Below are 7,978 nucleotides of genomic sequence, written 5' to 3'. Positions count from 1 at the left end.
GGTGCAGTGATCCTGGAAAAGGGCAGTGCCAGCCTCATCCCAGTGGGGGGTGGGACTGGGTCAGGGCTGGGCTCAGAGTGGGTGGGAGTCAAGTGGGTTCAGCTGGAAGCCCTACTGCAAGCAGCGTGGGCTGCGTAGCTGGCAGCAGCTACCCAGAGCTGGGGCCAACTGCAGCTAGGAGGCTGCAAACATCTGCTCCAGTCTCTGGCATCAGCTCTGTACCAGTACATGCACGTGTGCCTCAGAGCAGACAGTGGGGGAGGGGCCTGAGGCAGCGCAACCCTGGTCTCTTCCCCTGCTGCCAGCACAGAACTGACAGCTGGACTCCAGAGCCCAGCGCAGCTGTTTGTAGCCAGCCTGGGCTCTGGGTAGCTGCAGCAGGCAGAGGGCAGGCTGCAGACAGCTGCACCAGGTTCCACGGTCCCAGCGTCAGCTCTATAGCAACAGGTGCATGCGCACCTCAGAGTAGACAGCAGGAGGGTTGTGCTACCTCAGGCTCTATCCATGCTGTCTGCTCTGAGATGCGCGTGCACTTGCTGGTACGCAGCTGTATGCCAGAGCCTGGAGCAGCTGTTTGCAGCCTCCCAGCTGCAGCCAACCCCAGCTCTGGGTAGCTGCTGCCAGCCATGGAGCCCAGGCTGCTTGCAGCAGGGCTTGCAGCCTCCCAGCTCCCTGTTGGGAGCAGCCCAAGCTCCGTGGCTGGCAGCAGCTACCCAGAGCTGGGGCTGATGGTGGCATGCTGAGCAAAATCGCCTCATGTGCTAAGCTCAGCATGTGTGCTGGGGGTGGCCAACCCCTGCATTATAGGGATCTGTACATTGCAAGTACTCTTCCCTATGAGGCTTGATGGCACAATGCAGTGCCATCCCAGGGGGTGGCTTCTAAAAGGAGCTTCTCATGCCTCCTCTGTCACCCCTGAGCTGAGTGTCCCTCTACACAAGTCATGGTGAGGGCTGATCCCTCAGGAACCTATACCTAATTTTCTCTTATAGCATCAGTACTTTTCTAAACAGTACAATTTTAGAGTGGGCACCAGTGCACTCAAAATCTAACTCACCTTGCCTCTTATAGTCAAACTGTTAAAACATAGTTAAAACATGTCAGGGCAGTTAAAATAAGCACAAACACTAGGGGAATAAGTGACACACAAACCAGTATAAGTGATCAGAAACTGGTTTAAACTTGTAGCAGAACATAAGTTCAGTGCACATAAACCAGTTTCAAAATGGCTGAAACTGGTTTGAGTTAAACCTGGTTGAATGTAGTATCAGACTTAACTAAGTTGGGTAAAACTAGTTTACAGAACTTCTGTCCCAGACCCTCTCCTGGTTTAAGTTAAATCAGAGGCCCCCAACATCCCAGCATGCTCTGCAGCCCTGGGCTGGGTTGTGCAGTCTGTTCCAGAGAGCAGGGCTTGCCCTGCCCCTTTGCTTTAGCCAGAGCAGGGGTGTGGGCATGGCCAGATGCTGGCCCATTATGGCTCCTTGAGGTGAAGGAGGCAGGGAGGGGGCTTATTCCCCCCCTCCTTCCCTTCTACCCCTGGGACCTCAGCTAGGGTCTGCCTGACTTGGGCACAGAAGCCCCTGTCAGGGCCCCCCTCCCTTGCTGCTGCAGGGGCGGGGGCATGGCCAGATGCCAGCTGGCATGGCGAAGTGGGCAGGGAGGGGATTTATTTTCCTCCTGCCAGCCCCAGCTGGTTCTTTAACAACTGCATGGGAAACCACTGCCTGAAGAGCAAAGGTAACCAACACCTTGTTAAAATGTTAATCCAAGAGCCATCAAGACTGCAGTATAGGGCTAACAGCTTTGATTATTTCTCAATTATTGACCCACCTACGTAGCAGAATGTGTTTTCCTATCCAGAGACGTATGGTAGGAAGGGACAAGATAGGACCTTCTTAAGGAGAAGACTCCACCCCTCCCACCTCTGGCAGAGACTGAAGCAAGCAGTTGATAAGGAGTGGGAGAGGGAATGTGAGCACAGTGTGCCACATGTGAGCACAAAGCCAAGCCCTGCAGGACCAGACTGAGAGGTGCTGGCAAAGACCTGGCACAATCATCACATGCATGTGCTGGAGACTGAGCTAAGGGAACAGGAGAGGGTCGCAGACAGCTAGTGCTAGTGTGACAAAAGAAAGCAGAGAACTACATGAACATTATAAAGCAGAAGCTGGAAAAGGTGGGAGACTAGAATGCCTAAGCAAGGACTTGTCTTGGTTTATTACATTCCATTTTAAGTGCTCTCACTGTGTTTTACTGGGATGTAGCTTAGCTTAGATGAAGGTTTCTGGTGCTCTGTCATGTGCTTGAGGTTGGAAAGTGCTGTGTTCAGTACATGCTTGCTTCATAGAAAGGACTATTCTTGTTCAAGCTTTTATGAATTCAGTGCCACTACCTTTTCCCCACCCCCTCTCCTCAGTCTGGTAGCAGCTATCCCCCTCCCTTGAGCTGGGCGGGGGGTGGGGGCAGAAGCCTGGCAGGCACTGCCCTCCTTCCCCACCCCCCCCGGACCCCACTCCAGTGTGCTAGCCTCAAGCTGGTGCCTGGCCGCACCCTCTCCACTCCAGCAGGGAGGGGGGAAAAAGTCTCTCTTCCTTCTTTGGCAATGGCCTGTAGGTGTGCTCTAGTGCCCGCCCCCCCTCTGCTTCTGGCTTGAGGCACTGCAGGCAGGTGGCTGCATTTCCTGACTCAAAAGTGAATGTCTGTCCATTTGCTAATCAATTCAAACTGCACAGCTTAGACTAACCTTGAAAGACTGAATTGATTCAGCCTCAGGCTTTTTGACAGTCTGTACCTAGACAAAGTGTTTCCACTCTGTCAGCCATGTATATCAATAGGGATGTGCAGATAAGCATTACAGTGAGGTGGTCACACAACACAGGTACCTTAATTGAATCCTCTGTGGTCGTGCTTTTGAGAGCACAATCATTTTCTTGTCAAACATCTAAGTTCAAATTTGGTTGGGAGTGTATACTAAATCAAACATAAACATCTGGCAATGGAAAGTACTTAAAGTAAATCCATTTTTAATATCATTTTGGCTGGTAGAGGGCATGTGTCAATCACTTTATAGAACTTTAGGTGCTATTTTAAAGTACTGTGGAATGGGACCCTAGTTCTCCTGTTACGTATGTAGGAGGTTGTTCTAGCTACAAGGCTCTGGTACCTGGATAAACTTCTAAGGAACAATTAAATATAACTTGGACTATAACCTGTGAAACATGGGGTCATCCAAATAACCTAGATGTCCTCTCCCACAAAGCAAAGCAAAACATCATTCCAGCTCCCCATTTCTTCATGCCCAGTTTTGTCTTTCTCCCACTTTGTAGTCTTCAGTCTTCATCTCATTTGGTGTCATCCCAGCTCATGACTGCCCCTAATGAAACAGTAGTCAGCTGCATATTGCATCATTCAGTGCTGCTGCTATTTTTGGCACACTGCTATGTCTACCACCCTGTTCTGACCTTTCTTCCTGAATCCCATGAATTTTTTCTTAATTTGGTCCTTTTATAACTGTATTAAGCTTATGCTTAAGATGAGCAGGGGAAAAAAAAGCTGAAGAGAAGACCACATGGGGAACCTTCCAGTTATTTACAGTGGCATTAAAATATATGAAAAAAATTGCTCATGGACACTTGTCTGAAACATTATTATTTCTAAGAGGGCTAAGCATGTTTTATCTCAGATATCTGTATTTTAGCAGAGGCAGCATAGTATTTTGGGGTGGAAGCAGGCTAATAACAAAGCCTGTCTCTGGGTAATTAATTTGGGCTTTAACCTGCAGTATAGCATATTGCTACTCCTACAGGAGTTTTTGCCGTTACACTCTACATATGTATAGTGTCTGCAATACGAAGTCCCAGTTGTAGCAAGTGAGAAGGTCATTCAGTGCTGCAGCAAGAGCTTACATGCTTTTAGTATCATCTAGGCAGAACCATTGAAGGAGTTCGATCTGGTGAACCCACTTGCGAGGAAAATTATGCTCACTGAAGCATACCCATCTCCTTTGGGAAGTGTGGTGGGGGCAGACTAAATCCATAGTCCTACCTTTCTGCCACTTCTCCATGTATTTTTTTAGGACAGTTAGCAGCAGCTGTATCCTGGAGTAGCCTTAGCTCAGGGATTGTAAGTTCTTTGAGGCCAAGTACAGAAGTGACACTTACTGTGCAGAAAACACTCTGAAGCCATAACCAAACAGATGGTCAGGGCATATAGAGAGCTGTAAAAATAGCAGATCCCACTCTAAGATAACCTTGGATGGAGGGGGTATCATACTTCAGTGCTGTAGCTTAGAGCACAGTAATGGACATCTGCATGATATCCCATTGTGACTCACATTAGGTTGCATTCTGCCAGCAACCCATGGGGCTTTGCACCGCTCTGCTCACCCCCCAGCCAAGGGCAGCACTCTAATCTTGGCCAGAGCTTGAGTCCTCTGCCTGAGCACCAGGCTGGCCCTACGTCTGGGCTGTCACTGACAAGAGTCAGCGAAGCCTCTGTTCCCAGGTTCACCTGTGTTGTCCTTTTGTGTATCATAGATCCATCCACACAAAGAAAACTGCTTATTGCTGAATTTATCTTATTGAATATTGTCATGGGTGCAGCTAAGTGTTGAATGTGGGTCAGCTGCTCTTTTGCCTCTGCTCACAGCTAACCTGTCTTAGGAACCGATTTATCTGCACTGATTTCTGGCAATGGGCAAGTTCCCTAATGAAAGTAAAAAATGTACTTGAACATGCCCAAAATTTATATCAGCACATCTTTGCTTACTAATATGTAGCATTATTACACCTTGTCTGGGGAAACTGAATGCATGTGTAAAATGTATATTGTGAGAAGCACTTACAATGCCTATGCTCAATACAGGATGCAGGAACAGAAATCCATGAGTCCACCTCACATACACAGTCCAAGAAATCTTGGATACCTTCAATGGCCCAGAAAGGCTAGGGACAGACATTAAAAAAACCTGAGCCTGAATTGATTCAGTCTTTTCAGGTTAGTCTAACCTCCCTAGGTTGAACCAGTTTGCAAGTGACCAGGCATTCCCCCTGGACTGAGGAAATACAGTTACATGCCTGCAGCGGCTCAGGCTAGAAACTGGGGGGTGCTAAAGCAGCTCTCCCTTCCCTTCTACAGTGCTGAGCTGAAGGGGAGCATGGCCAGGCCTAGGCAGGACACTCTAATTAGAGAGAGATTTAAGCCCAGGCTTAACCTGGGTTTAAACGCTGCACAGTCCAAAGCTTTTCTCCTGCTTGCTGCTCAAGGGGTGGGAGTGCTGCCAGCCCCAAGGTAGCACTCTGAGGCAAAGGGAAGGGGTGGACTGCATGCATCTGTTGATGATACTGAGCTTTTCAGTTTCCCTCTCCATGCTTTTTCATGCTGTCTGCAAATCCTACAGGTGAGAGAGCCAGCAGGGAGCTGATATCACAGTGTTTAGCAGCCCATCAAGAAAACAAAAGCCTCTCTCATTAGTTCAAGCTCTTCTTAAACAGCTTTTTCCAAGGAAGAAATGGAGGGACATTACCAGCTGATTTGTTGATTAGCCCCAAAAAGCCCTAAGCAGAAACTGTCCTGTCTGCCTTTGTCCTGTCCCAGTGAAATTAGAGAGACACACACAGACACCTCTCAGCATTAGCTAGCATACCACATGCTGGCTGGGGTCCATGTTGTGGGAGATGGGAAGGAAGGATGGGGGGGGGTGCCCTGCTTGAGCAGCAGTGGGGTAGGGAGTGGGGCAGGGGGAAGCTAAGCCCTGCTGTGCCTGCAGTTTCTGCTGGAGCTCTGGCTAAGGAGCAAAGGGGCAGAGCCAGCTCTGTTCTCTGGAGCAGACAGCTCAGCCCAGCCCAGGGCTGCAAACATCTGGGATGCTGGGGGACTCTGATTTAACTTAAATAAGGAAGGGATATGGGACAGAAGTTGCATAAACCGGTTTGATCCAAATCAGTTAAGTGTGATACTACATTCAACCAAGGTTATCTTAAACCAGTTTCAGCCATTTTGAAACTGGGTTATATGTACTGAACTTATGTTCTGTTACAGGTTTCTGATCACTTAAACCAGTTTATGTGTAATGTCCGTCTCTAGTCAGAATGTTTCTTTGTTCTCATGTCCTAAAGCCAATTTCTAATAATTACGGTCACTCGAGTAATGGTTTGGAACCGTGTGCACTTGATAGAAAACTGGTTCAGACAGTGTGTTACAGAATTTGAGGTATGCTGCTGTGAATCCCACAGAAGTATATGTAGGGCATCTGACTTTTTTGTCAAGCTCCTGCACTGCTTAATTTATTGGTTACTGTTTTTCAGTTGTCGCTTTTCCTGGCTATATGAATAAAAATATCTAGTGGTCTTTCTAGCTTTAATGTAGTGTTCCTTTCTTACATCCACTCAGTAATTAAAATAAAAAACCCTCTGGGATACAGACTCTGTATGATGTTCCCTTTAGGAAACACCTCACATTTTTTAATAGGAGGAGAGGAAACTCTTTCCCTGCCTTCCCAATCTGCTGTCTGCAAAAGAAGCAGCGATTTGATTTTTTTTCCTTCTGAACCTAGTAGATCCCCTAAAATCTGTACAGAATTTTGGAAGCCACCAGACATGCGGGTTGACTCTCCTGAAGCCCTAGTGAGTGAAGGCAGTCAGGATGTCCCATTTGCTGGCTCATGCCCCAGAAAGGATTACTTAAATCACCAGGTACTTGGTATGGTGACAGTATTCCATCAGTTCTTTTTTTAATTGCTTAATTAGCTGGTGCCCTAACATTACAAGCCAATGGAAGGCATCATGTATTTCCAGGACAGGCAATGGAGCCATGATCCCCCAGCCCAGGACAATATATTGTTTACCAAGAAATTGTCCAAAGGTTTTAAAAGGCATTGAATGTTTGCACTCAGGGCAAATACACTTACAAGTACAGTATATGTTCTCTGAAGTGGTCTAATGGATAGTGCAGTGAACTTTGGGGTGGAGGGGTGTTGGTTTTTTTCCGAAGTTTATCACAGTCCTTCAGTCAGGTACAAGTTGTTGAAATGCAATAACACTTAAATCTGAAATTGGGGTAATTTTCCCTTTTTTCAAGTGGAGCAGCATTCAATTTTTTTTACTGTAGTGTTTACTCTATAAGGTACATCTCTAACCTTCTCATATTCTGTCTCCTTGCAGTGAATTACAGAAATTGCTTCAGTGGGGGAAAATCACTTCCCAATCTGCATAATCATTAAAAGCAGTTACAAGTATGCAAAAATTCTGCAGTTTGGAAGGGGTGGGGTGGAGAAGATAGCACACTCAGAGGTGAATGAAGCCAACTGACCCTTATGAGGTGATGCTGCTGAGTTCTATACACCTCTAAAGAAAATAAAAATATCAGACAGGTGTATATTTGGGAGCAAATTAGGAACCAAAACCTTGCCTGAAATATTTTAATAGCACTCTATTTTCTACATCTGAAGGCTTTTGTGGGGAAAAATATAACCAAAAAGTAAACTGTATTTCTTGGTTTTGGTACCTACAATACATACTTTTACTATCCTGCATTCTCCCAAGTGATTTCAGAGACATCTGATGCAGTAAGCAGTTGTTTACACTCAGAGGGCACGTCCACACATGCAGGCACATGCAGCTCAAATAGGAGTGGCACAAACTTAAATCAGGGATTTTTGCATCAGCGCACATGCCTGGACAAGTACTTTGGTGTGGGGCAAGTTGTGCCACTTGGGGCAAAATAATCCAGCCCAGCTCCTCCCAGATCTGAAGCCAGGAGGAGCTAGAGCCTGGAGACAGCACCCGTGCTGTCCCCAGAGCTATAAAAACCTGCTCTGTGCCAGCCCCCGCAGTATAAAAAGCTGCCCTAGCAAGTAGCTCAGGGCTACTAGCTCTCAGGAGCTTCTGGAGCTTCTGGATGGCAATTGGTACCTGGGGACACTACCCCTTGTGCCAGCTGGACTGCTGAAGCAGCCCTGAGTTCCCTGCACCCTTTA

Source organism: Gavialis gangeticus, unplaced genomic scaffold, assembly GCF_001723915.1.
Source record: "Gavialis gangeticus isolate Ggan-Ray unplaced genomic scaffold, GavGan_comp1, whole genome shotgun sequence".
Lineage (NCBI taxonomy): Eukaryota > Metazoa > Chordata > Crocodylia > Gavialidae > Gavialis > Gavialis gangeticus.
This window is presented reverse-complemented; position numbering follows the sequence as displayed.